This window comes from Lutjanus erythropterus, chromosome 18, assembly GCF_056507025.1.
Source record: "Lutjanus erythropterus isolate fLutEry1 chromosome 18, fLutEry1.hap2, whole genome shotgun sequence".
In the NCBI taxonomy this organism is placed as follows: domain Eukaryota; kingdom Metazoa; phylum Chordata; class Actinopteri; order Lutjaniformes; family Lutjanidae; genus Lutjanus; species Lutjanus erythropterus.
The window spans coordinates 29,050,814-29,069,427 of NC_139334.1; positions in this window are offsets into that span (position 1 = coordinate 29,050,814).

The following is an 18,614-nucleotide window of genomic DNA, read 5'->3' on the forward strand; positions in this document are numbered from 1 at the left end:
ACTAATACTCTGAGTAGTTTACATGAAGAATACTTTGTACTTTTACTCAATTATTTTCTGACAGGAGTATTTAAGTAATATAAGAGTACTTGTACTTGAGCTTGTTTTGCTGAGGTTACAGCATGAACTTTGCTCTGTCGCCAGCCTCAGGACAGACTTCAGAATTTTTGCTCCTCATCAATTCAACAGTTTTGTCTTCTGGTGTGTTATGAACATCACAGTCTCGTGACCGGCTGGTGTGTCATGTTGTATTGTTACCAATAATACCTCTAAAAATAATCCATTACATTAAGGATTTAAAATGCATGTTGAGGTTCCTGCTTAATATGAATGAACCAGCACCAAGTAACAGTGAAAATCAGAACATGTTTGTTTAAATATGATGGTAGTGAGCGACTCCTGTTTGAACTAATATTTTTGGTGTTGTTTGGAGCGATGCCGGCACAGAGCTGTTAACCTTGGGTGTTTTTCTGTCGGTGTTGTTGTTGTGATTCGCTCCGCCGGCTGTTTCCTCGGCAGACTTGTTGTTGTGACTCATCTGTCTCCTGTCAGTGGTGACGGGGAGAGAAATTTCATCTCCGTAAGAAAAACCCATCCCTCAAACCTGTCTGCTGAAACGCTCATCAGCACATCCTCGTCTCACACCTTCCCCTGTCCTTTTCCTGTCCTCTCCTTTTGGTTTCCTTTCCTTTTTCCTATTTCCAGTTATTTCCTGTCCTTTCCTTTTCTTTCCTTCTGTTGTTGTTATTTCCTATCAAATTACTGAATTCATTACTGTCAAATTAGCTGAAGAATTATCATAAATAGATGAGACAAAGCTGAGTATCAGCCACTAGGGTTCTTCCTGAAGGGCTGAGGTTCTACCAATAAGTATTTGCTTCTGAAGAACACTTTGAAGAAAGGGTTTGTCAAGGGTTCTTTGTTGGCCTAATGGTTCCCTTTTCATCCAAAAACCCTTCTGAGAGGAAAGCGTTCTTCAGGGATTGTTGAAATCCTTAAATAACTCTTTCACCAAAGGTTCTCCAAGGGTTTTTTGTATCATAATATAAAAGTGTTCTTGGTAGAACCCCCTGCGCGGGTTCTCAATAAAACCCCTTGGCATATCGAATGATTCTCAGCAGAAACCCCTGGGTGGGATCTAGATAAATCCTTTGGGATATGAAAGGGTTCTACGTAGGGTGGGTTCTAGCTTAAACCTGGAGAATATGAAAAAGATTCTTCGCAGACCCCCCAGGTGGGCTCTGTTGACATCCTTAGAAGGTGGAAGGAACCTCCAGAGAGGGTTCTGTGTGGAACCATTAGACCATAGATGGATTCTCTGTTTAGGGTGTAACTTGTAGCACCTTAAATTGGAACAGATGGTTCTAGGTATAACCTTTTGTGTTGGGTTCTACGTAGAACTCAGTTAAGGCACCTTTATTTCTAAGAGTGGACTGTTGTCAGAAACTTTTAAACAAGCAAAGAAGAAGGTAAAAGCCATCAAGCCATTTAGAGTTTGATCACAAAACCTCCTGGGGTGAATCTAGATAGAACCCTTGAAATATAAAAAGGTTTTCTGTAGAACCTCCTTGGTGAGTTCTAGATAAAACCTTTGGAATATAAAAGGGTTCTCGGTAGAACCTCCTGGGTGGGTTCTAGCTTAAACCTGGAGAATATGAAAAAGATTCTTCGCAGACCCCCCAGGTGGGCTCTGTTGACATCCTTAGAAGGTGGAAGGAACCTCCAGAGAGGGTTCTGTGTGGAACCATTAGACCATAGATGGATTCTCTGTTTAGGGTGTAACTTGTAGCACCTTAAATTGGAACAGATGGTTCTAGGTATAACCTTTTGTGTTGGGTTCTACGTAGAACTCAGTTAAGGCACCTTTATTTCTAAGAGTGGACTGTTGTCAGAAACTTTTAAACAAGCAAAGAAGAAGGTAAAAGCCATTAAGCCATTTAGAGTTTGATCACAAAACCTCCTGGGGTGAATCTAGATAGAACCCTTGAAATATAAAAAGGTTTTCTGTAGAACCTCCTTGGTGAGTTCTAGATAAAACCTTTGGAATATAAAAGGGTTCTAAGCACAGCCCCTTGGTGGGCTCTAGATTAAATACACTGAGTATAAACGGTTCTTTGTAGAACCCCTGGGTGGGCTCTTGTTGTTCCTTAGGAGGTGGAAAGGTTCTAGATAGACCCTCCAGAGAGGGTTCTGGTTGGAACCATTACAACACTGACTCGTCCTCCCTGGAGTCTTGAACTGGAACCTTTCACAGATGGTTCTTGGTATAACCTTTTATGTTGGGTTCTAGGTAGAACTCAGTTATGGCACCTTTATTTCTAAGAGTGGACTGTTGTCAGAATCTTTGAAACCAGAGAAGAAGAAAGTTGAAGCCATCAGTTGTTGTTTAGAGTTGAATCATTGAATTAGTTTGACGTTTTAAACACCTTTAACCTCAATAATATCTTTATTTTTCAGTAATATTGGAGTGACATTCTTCTCCTGTCTGATGTTGGAGGATCGACAGGTGAATGAGAGAGAGCGATGACATTTAGGAAAGGTCAGCGGCAGGATTTGAACCTGTGTTATCATGTTAGGCACCTTCGCCCAGGTACCACCAAAGCCAAAGTGAATCTTCCTCCCTGTGGTCTCCTCCTCCTCCTCCTCGTCCTCATCCTCCTCTCTGGCTGACTGACTAGTCCTCTGAAGGTCACCGGTAGATTAATGAGCTGATCGCTGACAGAGGAAATGTGTCTGACACCGCGGCCTTCCTGTCTCCCTCCTCCTGTAATGATCATCATTTTCTCTTATCTACACCGCCGCCGACTCGCTCACAGCAGGTTATTCCGAATCGGTCTGGAGGACATACCTGCCTTTCACCCCCCATTTTTCTCTCTGTCCTGCTGTCTCTCATCCTTGTTGTAAGGTGAAAACCTCATTATTCCAAATTTGAGGGCCACAGGGGATTCGGGGATGAAGCACCGTCTGCTGAGGGTTTAGAACATGTGGGGTCTATTGCGTTCATGCAGGGGTAGTTTTCAGTCTTTGAAGATTTTCATAGAAAATAACAAGATTTTATAAAAGGAGCCAAACATAGACTTTATTCCTCTACAGATACAAAAGGTTTACAATATAAAAACTCCTTTTAAAATGACCACAGCCTAATAAAAGCTTCAATTTTTTATTATTTCATGTCTATTATTTACATAAAAATATATTTAGTCATTTATATTTACTCTTCTTAAAACTTAAAATAAAAATTAAGTAATGTTCCTATGCCCTCTGCATATTTAAAGCAAAAATCAGATAATCTAATTTATTTATATTAATTTTTCTGGTTTTCTTTTCATTTTAACATTATTGACTTTGAAGTGTATTGATTCGGTAAGAAAATGACATGCACAGTGGTTTTGTTGTGGGGATGGATGCTGGGAAGGACAGTGGGTTTATGTGATTGATTGATTATTAATCGATTAGTATAATAGCAGTAGCAGCATTCAAGGATGCTCTTTCTTCCTGCTCCTTTTCAGACATGAAATGATTAAAAAAAGATACTTTTAAAAGTCCTCCTAACTAAATGACAACTTATGTTGTTTGTTGTTGCCTGTCAAGATATGAGCAATATGAGTGTTTACTGATTGGTTGCCAAAGACGGCAAAAGGACGTAACAAAAACCTCTGTATTTCTGACAAATACAGATGAGAACAGGTGGGCTGATCTGACGGCATTTCTGAAACCAAAGTGATGCCCCTCGTCTTTTGACCTGTTGCCCTTTAAGTAGACTGACTTACTGGATGCACATCACAGGTTAAAGTCCTGCCATTGGTTGCAGCATCGCGATGTCCGCTATCCACATTTCAAAGCCCCTGGGAAACAAGAACAACCCCGAAGTTGTAACCTACATGCTGTTAGCTCATTGTATGAACGTAATCAAGCTTCCAGCTGTTGGCAGGTGTAGTAATTTTATTGCCAGAGCTCGCCTGCCAACGTGCAAATGTTCCCCCTTGACACCATTTTGCAGCAGCATCACTGAGGCATCCTGGTCTCAGCTCCGCCCAAGACGTTTGTGATTGGTTTAAAGAAATGCAAACAAGGCGGGGCGTTTTTTTCCTGCTGTAGCAGAATGTGCATGTGTGGAGGCAGACCTTTCTAAAGTAGTGCAAGACTAACTCTTGAATAATTCCAACGTCAAAATGTCCCTTTGCAAAGCTGTTGTCTGAGAAGGTGGTCCTTACTTTCCAGTTTTCCTTGTGCCAATAATTACATAAGTATTTTTCTTGTATTTGATCTCAAGAGTTTTTCTTTTTAATAATTTGTTGTCTGTACTTTTTTTAAACAGTCAGTATATAAATTAATTTAATTGTGCATGATTTGAACCTTCAACCAACACTAGGTAGTCTCTGATCACATGACTTATATCCTTTATATAACTTGTGTGATCTGTCAGTAACTGAATCTGATGAAGCGACAGGAAATACATTGTTTACTCCTCTAATATTAAATTAATTTATTCTGTTAAGTGGTTCTAGACGTCTTTGATTTGCAGTTACGCTCTTTTATTTCAGATACTTTAACACATTTCCTGCATTTGATTGCTGCCAGCTGAATGACATTTCTGAACAGAGTAATTTCTACTTGTTTCAGGATATAAAGACTATGTTGTCATCTTTCATTGACAGACAGATGCAAAACTAACAGTTATTTACATAAATGTGTCACAAATTATTAAAGAAATGACATCAAGTGACGTGTTTATTTGCCGATCGCGGCGTTGCTCATGTCATTTAACAAATTATACATCACACAAATAAAAATAACACATTAAAAACGCCTCTTCCTGACACGCTGACAGCTGTATGTGGCAGCAAATTATCTCTCATCCTCTTTCTCCTCCTTTTCCTTCCAGTTTTCTCTTGTTGCCTCAGGTTTCTCCTCGCTGGCTCCTTAATTAGCCACACATCTCCTTTGAATTACACTTAAAACAGAGTCTGTGCTGTGGGTCCGGGTCAGGGCTTCACTGAGATAATTACCACTTAGCTCCAAGTGCCACTCTGTGTTGTGTTTGGCCGGATTGGGGGGATAAGTGAGTGTGTGTGTGTGAGTGTGTGTGTGTGTGTGTGTGTGTGTGTGTGTGTGTGTGTAAGAGAGGATGTGTGTGTAGTGGCTCTCTAAAGATTCAAAGTTTTTTTTGTTTCATACTGTTTTCTTTGTTCTTCAGATGTGTCATTCACAAAGGCTCAAAATCACACAGACACACGAACACACACACACACACACACACACACACACACACACACACACACACACACACCCACACACACACACACAACTTTTCATTGGGCAGATGGAGAAAGAGATGTGAAACAACCACAAAGATACACTAAACAACCACAAAGAAGCAACAAACAACTACAAAGGCACACAAAATGACTACAATGAGATTAAAAAAGATCACAAAGAAATGCAAGACAGACACAAAGAAAGACAAATGAACCATAAAGGAATGTAAAATGATTACAATGAGACAAAACAAGAAATGCAAGACTACAAAAATGCAGACTTGCTACAAAGATACACAAATCAACCACATAAAAATACAAAATAAAGAGATGCAAAACAACCACAAAGAGATGCAGCATCACTACATGGGGGTGCAAAACAGCTACAAGAGGCACATATGACCAAAAAACATGCCAAATGACTACCAAAATACACAAAATGACTATGAAGACATGTAGCATGACTACTAGACTAACAAAGGCAAATGAAAACTGCTACAAAGAGACACAAAACAATAACAAAAAGATTCAAAATGACGACAACAAAACAACTTCCAACAATGCATTCTACTGTTTAGCATCTCTTTTAGTCGGGGGGTTGTTGCCTCTGTGTAGGAGGAACAGGGGGCCTTCTACATGTCTGTGCCCAGGGGCTTATTATCTCTTAATCCGTCCATGGTTTGTGTGTGTGTGTGTGTGTGTGTGTGTGTGTGTGTGTGTGTGTGTGTGTGTGTGTGTGTGTGTGTGTGTGTGTGTGTGTGTGTCTGTGTGTGTGAGTCACTGTAAGCGTTTGCGTTGGTGTAAAGCTGTAGAAGTTGAGTAGAGTGTTAGCTCACTGTGTAAGTTTTCTTTGAGGGGTTTTCTTACTTATGTTCTCCAGATGTCACACTTGACTGCATAAGTCATGAACACACACACACACACACACGCACTCACACACACAGACTCACACTCAGACTCACTGAGGCACACGTCACACTGTCTTTACAGTAAGTCATTAGTGAGTTTGCATCACACACGCTTATCATGCGAGAATCCTCCCATCTGCTCACACTCCTGCCCAGCCTCATTACCGGGGGCTCCTGTTGATAACAGACTCCTGCTTCTTTTTTTTTAAGACTCCATAAATTATTCAGTAATTAAGAGGTTTGTGCTGTTGGGTTTATTCTGGAAGTCTGCCTGGCTACCACCTCCTCCTCCCGTACAGCCCTCTGACAGCTCTGCAGGAGCAGACATGACAAATGTAGCAGGGAAACTCCTCGCAGAGCAACAGTGAACCTCACTTCGTCTCTTCTTGATCTCAGGAACTGTAACGAGCTTCACTGACCTTTTCATTTAATTCTGTACAAATACACCGACACAAGACTGATATCGTTATGTAAGTTTGTTTTCAATCCTGTTCATTACTCAGCAGAATAGTTACAAATCTTGTTAACAGTCCAGTGAAATCTGGCAGAAAGTTTGGGCTCAAGCCAAAGACAAAGTGTTTAATTTTACATCCAGGAATTTTTAAAAGGAATCCAGGAACATGGTTGCTATTTTCTAATGAACTAATACATTTAGTTAATTAAAACATCATTTGGCACGTGCGTCCTCTTATCGTCTGCAGCTGTTTGTGTTTTTGCTCTCAGATGCAGATAAAGAAAATCCAATTCTTATTATTCGATTTCCTAATTTGTGCAGCCATGTTGAGGTATGGACTCTCTGACGGCTCTCTACTTATAGATGTTTTCCTCGTCGTTGGTGTCCTTGACTGGGTGGTCTCCTATCTTAATCACTAGGTAGCTATACAGTAGGTCTGTCCCCTCAAAGTCGAACACGGAGACATCAGATAAACAAATAACAGGGATAATATTTCAATGACAAATAATAAATAAAGTGAATCATAAATATATTTTAATCATACAAGAACTGAGTGAATCAGCTGATCTTTTCTCATGACTGTATTGTAAATATACAAGTTTTATTTATTCAAAATTAAACAAATTAAAATTTTCTAGTATTTATTTTCAGAACTAATAAACGTGAGTTCTTTGACTCAATGAAACAATCAACCCATTTAATTAATTTTCTATAGAAACATAATCAGAATATTAGCAGACTTCCCAGCATGCATTCTGGGAGAGTATAAACTCAGTTTGAAGAAAACATACATGATGGAAACTTGCTGCGTGTCTTTAAGATAAGTCCAAACACACTCTTATGGGAAAATGGGAAATGAAACAAAATTTGTTTGTAATCGTCAGCAGAATCGTCTGTTCGTCAGTGTGCCTGAACAGTTGCTGGTTCAACTTAATATCTTAAAGGGGACTTATTATGCTTTTTCCTCTTTTCTGACCTATAAATGTTGTCACAATGTTGGATACTTGTGTTAAACGATTCCAAAGCGTCAAATAATGAGGTTCATGCATTTGGAAGCGAGCCCCGCAAGCTGTTTTGGATGGCTCTGCATGCTCTGTTTTACTGTCTTTTTTTAACGGTGTAGAAACATTCACGTCAATGCGTGCCAGACTTACTTATATGGTCATACCCCGGCATGTGTTCTAGGCCTGCCCACTCCCCCACTCTGCTTCCGAAGTTATATCGCTGCTCTGAGGGGTGAACTATGGAGTGAGATTAATGGGTTAGCGAGCTATGTTGAGTCTAAACCCAGGATTTTCAGTGTCACAAAGGTGGCTCTCTTTTAACCTGGTAACCATGGTAACTACTAAACTCATAACCTGGTCGCAAGCAGGTTATGTTCAGAGTTTCAAATTAAATCGTCTGTAAAACGCGCTATTCTTTAACTAATTTTTGTCCTTAGCTTTTAAATTGAGGGAGGACGTTAACATTGAAAAATTACTGAGCTGTATGTTCGTTATATCACCGAACGAATCCATATTAATGTAAAAATGAAACAGCGGCACAAACTGTCTGCATCGTGCTGTCATCATGGTAACCTCCGTTTGGTGATGCAGAGTCATTTTTCCTGTTTGCTCCAGATCATATTAACACTTTAAATTGACATGGTATATAATCCACACAGTAAAATAATGATGAAGCAGCTACAGACACTTTGAATACTTTTTACTGTTATCTGTTTTGTTTTGGTGATTTTGCAGCTCAGATCACTGATTAGAAAATTCATCATCATTTATCACAGACAGTCTTAAATCAGTAACACTCATTTTACGTTTGTTTAGCCAAAAACTTCAGTGATGTCCACGTCTCTGTCATCATAGGACAGTGTCAGACAGACTTTATCATGTTTAAATCTGCTGTATGGAGTTTTATTGTTTAATGTGCAGTTTTCATGTTAGAATAAACGGCAGCATTAAGACCGCATTTAGTCGATCAGTCATTTTCTGACATCATTCTTCTTCTCCTGCTTTATTTGCAGCAACAATGTTGCTTTTGCCGTTATGTATTTAGTATACTTTCCACAGCTCATAATTATAACAACTTGATCATTTTGACTTAAGTAAGTGGCTCGCGATCTCTTCATTTCATGTGGAAGAAGAGTCAAATGACGCAACAAACGCCCCTTTTATATGAACGCGCACAGAGTCTGAAGACGAAAGCCTGGATTAACAAAGTGAGTTGATAACCACCATCGTGATACCTGTTATCTCTGAATGCAGTTTTAGGCTTTGTCATGCAGAGAAAGCCTGGCTGTGTTGAGCTTCCTTCGTAGTACAGCCCCCTGCTGTCTACAATGATTTCAGTGTTAGTACGTTGAGCAATGGCTTCCAAAAATTATTGTTCGGGTGTGAGGGAAAGTTAACTTTGTTTAGCTTTCCTAAAGAGGCGAGCACTGTTTTGTCAACACGGGCCAATACGAAGCTGGGTTAGCTGGTAGCTGAGCTCGGCAGCGCTTGTCAGCCCTTCGGAAGTCCTCGGGAGTGTGACCAATCACAGCGGAGTGGGCTCGGCGGGAGGCGTACATGGAGGAGGGCCGGGGTGTGGAGTAAAGTACACAGACCGTTTTCGCGAGATGCAGAAAATACAAGGAAGAGATGCAGCAAGAGGCACAGCGTCCTGACAATCTATAAAGCTTTCTGTGCGGGCGATCGTGTGTAGCTGCTCTATAGGAGTCCAAAATCAAATACAAAGGCCCGAAATTGAGTATAATAGGTCCCCTTTAAGGTTGTTGAACATTTTTACTGAATTACATATTAAACAGAACTGACTGTGATAGAAGCAAAGACAGGCTGATAAAAATGCAGAGCAGCGTGACGAGCTGTCAGCCACCTCATCCAGACGCACCAGCAGAGCGCACAGAGCAGGTGACGCTTGTTGATTGTGGTTTTTTTTTTTGCCACTGACAGGCTCAGACTGTTATTTTTAGTGTCTAACAAGATTATTGAAAGGATGACAAGTCTGAGAGACCTTATTGTTTAGACAGAAACAGCTGTTTCTCTTTGTCTGTTGCTCTCACCAAACTCCCCTGAATCCTTCTGCATCATTGTCATCTTCATTCAGACTTTACAGGAACTAAATGAAACTCACCAAAAACGTCTTGGTTCATCTTTCCACTGTCTCAACATACTCTGGTTCAAAATAAATCCTTAATTCACAGCGTAATGGTGCGCAGCCTGATCACCGCTCAGGACAGCGCAGGCGACGCTGGACAGCGACTGCAGCCTCGGTAGAGAGGCTCCACAGGTCTGCTGAATTTATAATTGAACTATAGGAGAATGCACACTTTTAATTTCTGTGACTGTGTGATGATTTGAAAATACTGATATTTTCACATCAATAATCACAAAGAAAAGCCGAGCCTATCCAGTAAAATATACTCATGTAGGTTCATATAGGAATTTAATGTGGCCCACTGCAATCATTGATCATTTGTATAGATCATTTGTACGGCCAAATCTGACTCGTCCAAGGAAAATCTTAGTCATGGACAGCCTGAACCATCACACATCTCCACACTGGTAAAGGCAGCTCAGAAACTGTTGCATTTCTTAATGAAACTTCCTGACAGGAAACATCTGGAACTGCATCACAGGATGTGCACGACCAGGACAGGAGGTCATTAACGCCACCCAGATCATTACTGGTACCCATCTACGGAGCGTCAGTGATATCAGGGAGAGGTCAGAGGTCAGAGGATGCTAAAATACAACACCCATCCCAACCACTGCCTGTTCACCTGCTGCTATCAGACAGGAGATACAGAAGTATTCACTGCTGCATCACCAGACCGAAGCGCAGCATCAGCTTAATTTATCCTCAGAACTCTTCAGGTCTCCCCCCTCCCTCATAGGCGAGTACTAATAACATGTTTTGCAATTGGTCAAATTTATGTGCAAAAATTCAGTTAAGCTGAATTCATAAAATCTCTGCATGGTTTTACTTCGCCATCAGCATTTAATTCATCGATCACATAACTGAATTTGGTCCAACATTTTAGTCTCTTCCCTCAGTTGTATTTCCTCTATTTTCTTCTTCTTTTCTCTTTCCTGTCCTTTTTGCTTCTTTTCATTTGTTCCTCATGTCTGATCGTCTCCTTCACTTTTTATCTTGTTTCTGTATGTCTCTCCGTCCGTCCTTCCCACCCCGTTCTCCCCCTGCTGCTGATGATCAGTGCTGACAGTGATATCGTAGTTGGGTTGTGACCTGCAGCAGAGGTCTGCTCCCTCATGCTTGGCTAAGTGTGTTTATTTGTGTATGTTTGTGTGTGTGTTTGTGTGTGTGTGTTTGTGTGTGTGTGTGTGTGTGTGTGTGTGTGTGTGTGTGTGTGTGTGTGTGTGTGTGTTCAGAGTTTAACCCCCCGGCAGGCTGCTGTGGACTCAGGTCAGTGCAGGTCAGGATGAGGACGACTGATACCTCAGCTTCCTCTCCACCTCCAGCTCTGTAGCTTTTTCAGTTTTCTCCATATTTGTATTTTACTTCTTCTTCTCCCTCTCTGTTTTATCTCCCTCCTTCTCTCTTTTCTCTCTCCTTTTTATTCTTTCCATATTCTCTTTGTTACTGAATCACCTTTAACATCTTCCTCTTGCTCTCTTACCCTTTCTTTTCCCTTCCTCTTCATTTTTCTGTCAGTCTCACTTTCTTTGTGTATTTCTCTCATTCCTTTCCCTTTTCACACCAGATTTTTATCTTTGTATCTTCTCTTCTCTTCTTCATTTTCTTTTTCCTTTTATTTTATTTCCCATTCCTTTCCTTTCATTTGATCTTTCCTGCCCTTTCCTTTTATCGTTCCTTTCCTTTACTATTTCCTTTCCTTTCTTTTTATCCGTTACTTTTCTGTCAGTTTTGTATTTGTATGTTCTTTACTCCTTTTTTCGCCATTAGGTTTATTTTTCTCCCTCCCTTTCCTTTTTTCCCTTCCTCATTTGTTTCTTATTCTCTCCATCCTTTTTACATTCCTTTATCTAAATTTCCTATTACACTGCCCCTGTTTCTCCTTTGCATCCTCTCTATCCTCCTCTCCTCTCCTCTCCTCTCCTCTCCTCTCCTCTCCTCTCCTCTCCTCTCCTCTCCTCTGGGTCATGGAGGCACACCTCCCCAGGGTGCTGGTTATGTAAGAGCTTAGCATGCTGATGTGATGCGAGGGGAAGTGTTTAGGCGGCCGAGCTGCTCAGACCCCCACTGCCTAACACACACACACACACACACACACACACACACACACACACACACACACACACTCCTGCTAGCTAGAGCTGCATGCAAGCTGGCGTTTTAGCGTGAGTTCTACTTGTGCTCAGACTTCTTATCTGTGTGATGAGAAAGCAGAATATGTGAGCAGAAACACTGACTGCAGATTCAACACTCACACGTCACTACACTAGAATCCATCATGTGGTTTTAACACCTTTTACCAACATCATGTTTGACCATATCTTAGGGCTGGGCAGTAAACCGGTTTGTACCGAAAACCGGTCCTTATTTTCGTTATGATATGAATTTTTCATGTACCACCATACCGGTGAATAGCCCAAACAACGTCTGGAACGTGCGCGGTGGGTTTCAGCGGGGACCCATTTCACTGCTACACACCAACACCACAGGCATGCTTGCTACATGAAAAAAACATGATACAATCCTTATGACAGTAAAATGGGCTGTTTAAAGACAATCAACTGCAGTAATTCTGTTCTCAGTAGAAGGAAATGTGAGTAAGAACAGTGTTGCATGAAAAAAAAAAAACGTCAAATACCGTGAAACCGATATGATTTAAAATAAAAAACGTGATATGAAAATTTTGTCATACCGCCCAGCCCTACCATATCTTTCATTTTGAACATGCTGCAGGGATTTTCTCTTTCTCTTCATCCAATCAGATGCCAGAACATCAGTGAGGTCCAACACTGATGTTAAGCGATCAGGTCAGAGTTCTGATGTACCTTAGCGTTTTACGGAGGTTTCAAAGGTATAACTTAGCAAAGCAACTCCTCAGACTGTCCCTCAGCGGCTGCTCTAAAGAAGAACCGCTATGGTACATCGTGAGTTGGATCTGCTTTTCGCTGCAGTGCTGGAAGTGAATCAATCAATGCCGCATGCATCGATTGATCTTTTGTAAAGGCTCATAAATGACTTTTTAATATAACAAGTGTTGCCATAATTATTTCCCCTCAATCTACTATTACAGAAAAGGAAGCTATGCCTACTGAAGATCATTGCTAATCTATTTAAGAGTCAGTTTGAGACTTTGACTTGATGTTGTTCTCATGCAGACAAAAGTCTAATACAAATTTGTTGTCATCATAAAACACTTATGTGGCATATCCATGTTTCACTGCGGTGTGTGTGTGTGTGTGTGTGTGTGTGTGTGTGTGTGTGTGTGTGTGTGTGTGTTGCAATTAATAGCAGGTGCATGCATTTCATAATTGTATTTATTGTCCCTCAATTTGCCAAATATCTGTCAAAATAGGCTTGGGCAATAAAGCTCAAAAATCTCAATAGCGAACTTTCATATCGGTCAACATCAATAATTATTGATCATGTATGTTGTGACTGACTACATGTTGTGTACTCCAAGTGATGGAAATATTTTTGAAAAAAAGTCCCACCAACATTATGTTGTCCCGAGCTGAAACAAAACTTCAAACTGAAGCAGTTGTTGATCACTTGCAGCCCCTAGTGGCCAGTTAAGAAGAATAAGAAGTCAGCTGTCAATGATTGTATAAAACAGAGAAGTTAAAAAATAGAATTACTGCCTCACAGTTTTATTTCTCCAACCAGTCAAGTTACAGTTTACATCCATGTCTGTCCAGACTCATATAATGTATGCAGAAGGCTTTGAAGGAATTTAATATGAAACTTACCACTTTACTGAACTGGCTTTGAAGGAATTTAATGAGAGGTGTTACGTGAACTTTTCTTTGAAAAATGGGAGTTCTCGTGAATCATTTCCAGGTAGAAACATGCTGTCTTCACTCACCGGTTGATTCCAACAAGCATGACATGTCCACCAGCAGCAGAGCGTTTTGCCAGCCTGGTCATGTTGACTCACTCAGATTTTGTTGATTAGGTCCTCTTTCCTTGCTTTTTGTGCTTCTACCATGGATAAGCAGGCTACCTGGTTAAATAGTTTCTTTTCTGTCTGTCTTTATGATCTTATGAGACTATTTTTACAGAGTACAGAGGACTGATAGAGAGCTGAACATTAAGACGTTACAGTGAAGTTGACCTTTGACCTTTTGGATATAAAATGTCATGTATTTCTGTGTAATTTTGTCATATTTATCATATTAAATCTTGAGTTACGGCCAAAAATGTGTTTGGTGAGGACACTGTGACGTTTGACCTTTAACAACCAAAATTTTCCAAAATTAGTTCATTCTTGAGTCCAAGTGGACATTTGTGTCAAGTTTGAAGAAATTCCCTCAAGGTGCTCTTGAGATACTGTGTTCACAAAAATGGGATGGCTTGAAAAAAAAAAAAATAAATAAATAAATAAATAAATAAATAAGTAAAGGCATCAAAACCAAAAAAAAAAAAGGTTTTTCAAGAATCCTGAATCACAGACGTCCTTTGGCATACAGTCATGAATGTGCACAAAAAAATCAGGCTGATTGATCCAGTAGTACTGGAGATTAGCTGCAGACATGCTGTTAGTCCAGGGATCACATATACATTTATTATCCTTTAATAATTTATCTGCACTCATGCAGATATCTGTTTATAGAGAAGATTAGTGTGCATCTCAAGTTGCTAATCTGACTGTAAACAGTGGCCGACACACAGAAGATGAAGTCTTGGCCTGTATCATCTGTTATCTGCCGGCTACTCCAGAAGCCCTGAAACACCGGTCGATGCCGACTGAGGCTAAATTGTAGTCAGACAATAGCTGATGGGCTCTGAGACTAAACTATAATTACAGTAATAGCTTTTTTTATGAGGCTTCAGTTGTCAGTGCTTTTGTGTGAAGCACCTGGACCACTTGAGGCCGTTTCTGTTTGGAGTTTTAATGCCGAGTTACTTTTGGAGACTCCTGTTCCATACAAAGAGACAGCCTTGTATTAGAAACCAGCAAATGTCCCTGAGGGAGACAGCGGCTTCAGAGCTGCTGCTTTAGTTCCTGTGCACGCTGCTGAAGTTTCCCCCTGCTCCTTAATATTTAAGACGGGTCAGATAAAGTAAAGAGAAACAATAAATCACACCGATACACGCTGTAAAACGTGTGTTTCGGTAGCAGCTGAAGTGATGTTTCGAATGAGTCTCGTTCAGCTTCCTGCTTTGGTGATTCTAACAACTTGAAATGACATCCTGCTCCCTCAACCCACTGTTCTTATTTCAGTAAAAGTCTGTCAGTTAGATTTCCTTTGGTTTGCATCTGACATCATGACATCCACGTCTTTTTTCAGAGTTCTTTCCCCTGCAGTCGAGCTGCTGTTTTCTCTTGATGACTTTGAAAGAAGGTTAAATCTAATGCAAAAATATTTAATGATCAAATAATGTGTTATTTTAGATACACAGTTGTTCACCTGAATTGGCTAAATTGTGTTGTTAAGGCTTCTGTAAAGCCACTGAACTGAACCAGCTGATGTTAAGTCAGGCTCATGTTGCCAACTGTATTGATTATTACGTTACAGTATACAGTTTAGTATATTATTTATAAAGCAGCAGTATTTTATTGCTGAGTAAAGCAAATAATTGAGTTGGAGAATTAAATAACTTTTAAATTGACTTGCCTTAAATTTGAGTTGCATCAATGCAAACTGCTGATTTTGAAAGTAATCAGATTATTAATTTCATCTTAATTTTCATCCAACTTCTTAACTTGATTTGAAAAATATTAATTAAATAGCGCTTTAACTGCCTCAGATTGTCAGTTTTGATTTTATTATCTTACTGTCTTTTTGTTCTTATCTGTAATGCAGTATTCCTCGAGGCAGAACTAATTACTGCCGACCTAGCATTCTGCACGTCATAATTAATCAACGCACCCTGCCAGCATCACGCGAAAGAAACAAAAACGTTAGATGATCTCTCTGACTAAGTGTAAATATTAAACATATAAATGCACAGAAGAAGAAAGAAGACCAGCAGGAAAGATTTAGCTCCTCTGTCAGGTATGTTTTTGATTCAAGTTCATTTTCATTTCTGTGATATACAATGAAGAACAACATTTATGTGTTATTTGAATGTGGTGTGTTTAAGGTTATGTTTTTTTAAGTGAGCAACTTAAGGTTAAGCTGCAGGCTGCGCTGTGATGTGTGTGTGCAAGGACAAATACCACCTGTTGTATAGGTGGAGGTATATACTGCACATACATGCATTTTGTTGATTGCATCTTTTCTTTATTTATTTCCCCTCTTCTTGTGGGTTGGTCTGACCTTGGAATGAACTCTGTTTTCTTTAACCATGACCTCAGGCCTCGTGTTTTCTACTTGAAGGAGCTACATGAACGTAACAGTTTTTCACTGCTGGAGTTTCACAGGAAAACAGTGTTGCAGAATCTCCCAAACAGTGGAAGTGAATGGTAATCCAAGTCTCCTAAAGCCCCAGCATGCTGAGTCGACCATGTTTTTAGCCTGAATCTTCTTCTGGGTGTGTGTGTTGTGACGGTGTGCAAAGGGCATGTCAGGACTTACACCAGATGAGGAGTATGGAGGCATTTTATCATTTTTTCGAGTTGTTTTTTTATGTTCACCTTCACGTGTTGCGTTGTTTGGGAGATTCTGCAACGCTCTTTTCCTGTGAAGCTCCAGCAGTGTTTTGCAGACGAACAAACTAAACCTGACCCTCCTTCGGCATGAGGGCGAGTAGATCATCACTGAACTTTCATTTTGGGTGAACTATCCTTTTGAACAAAACTGCCTTTGGCGAAATAACCTTTAGATCTTTTTTTTTTTTAAGAATAGAAAATTAATCCAAGGATATGTCAAAGTAATATGATGATATGATGAAACTGAGTGTAATTACTTTCTTTGTTTCAGATAATTATTTCTGGTTGCAGGAGTTGCTGTTGAGTTTATTTGTCTTTATTGTTATAGTTAATTTAGTTGACTATATCCACCTGCTGGGAGTTTAATGACTGAATTTAATATAACAGAGTACAATAGCTGTTTTCTGGGTTAAATCACTGCATTCTGGTTGTCTTTGTGTCATCAACATGCAACTAAAGCTTGTGGTGATTTTTTTAATACCATAAAATCTACTTTTCATTCACATCCACTGCACCACTCAAACTCTAAAACCTGTCACCTGCTTCCTCCTGAGCCGCACGTTCCCTTTTAAATCACACAAACGAGACTCTATGCATGTGTGGAAGGAAGGAAGCAAATACTGGAAACCATGAGCGAGGCTGCCTGGCGACCATACGGCCTCGATCCCTCTCTAATAGGCCTATTAGTCACAGAAACAGACTGTGAGTGATTATGAGCAATCAGGCTGTACAGAGAAAGACCACTAAGGGGAATGGAGGGGAGCGAGGGGAGGGACGGGGGCGAGAAGAAGAGAACAGAAAAGACGAAGAAAGGGGAGATGAAGAAAAGGGTGGGAGATGGAGGTAATAGGGAGAAATAAGATAGCAGCAGGTGAAAGAGGAGAAGGCAGGAAATGGAAAGAAATATGGAAGATGAGAGGAGGAGGAGGAAGAGCAGAGGGTCCCTGAGCTGCTATTATCACTCTGCACAAAAAGGTTAATTAAGTCATTCAGGGAGGTGAAAAAAAAAAAAAAAAAGACAGAGTGCATCGAGCAGGCTGGACGTACTGCAGCGTCCAACCATACATCAGACAAATCAAATGAAACCGGCCGGACGCTCCGATTCAAAAGAAGGACAAAGCTAATAGGCTGCACGGCTAAAGACGCTCATTTGTCAACATCAGCACGGCCGAGCAATATAGATCCATCTTTGACAAGACTGTGTGTGTGTGTGTGTGTGTGTGGTTAAACCCACCACTGCCGCCGCCACCATTGATGCAATATGGCTGCGGTTGCCATGGATACAGAGAACGCAGCTCCGGGGTTCGTCCTCATTAAGGAGTTAATTACCTGCCGTGGAAATATTTTTCACCTTCGGCTGACGGGGTCGTCGTCAGGAGACGTCTGAGTGGCACAGCTGCTGTTATTACTGTCACAGGGTGACGAAATAAAATGCACTTTGCTCAGTAACGTTGACTTTGTTTACTTTGTTTGTTTTAATCACACCCTGACAATATTCTGAATTTGACACAAGTTATATAAACAGCATTTTTTTTTTTTTGTTTGTTTCTTCTGGATTAAGCCTTGTTCTGAACATGGCGGTTTCAGACAGATTCATGTGGAACAGGCCTGTATGTATTATTCATATTTTAGATTAGATTCTTTGAGCATATATACAGAATATGCGTCTCAATTGGGGTTTTTATGACAGTTTGCAAGGCTGTGGTAGAGATGCACGCACAAAAGAAAAGCCCCTTTTCTGGTCAGAAGGAGAAAGACGTCCTCTTTCAAATAGTATTGATATCAACAGGTTTATTTATGTGCCTTTTTCAACAAGGTGGCAAAGGGAATCAAGAAAAAAAAGGCATGCTGTGTTTGCATGGTTGAACAAGTCTGCTGCTGGTGGAAAACTTGAAAATACTATTTTGACACAAAGAAGCAAAATGGCTCAAGCATGAGCAATTTTATGGCTGACTGCATGTACATGGGAATATTTATTTTTAATAGACATATAAATAGCTCAGTGGGAATATTGAGAGAGACAGCTTGAAAGTTGAAAAAAAGTAAATATACAAAAAAGTATGTTTTTTCTTTCCATAAAACTTTCTGTGGTTATTTGTTAGTAATGTATGTAGATAATTTGCATGTTTTCTTTAATTGAATGTGTAGAAATTTTACTCTTTTACCTCCAAGTTCTATATTTATATATATTAAAGGGACAGTTGAGATTTTTTGAAGTGGGGTTTTATGAGGTTCTCTATATAAGACAAATA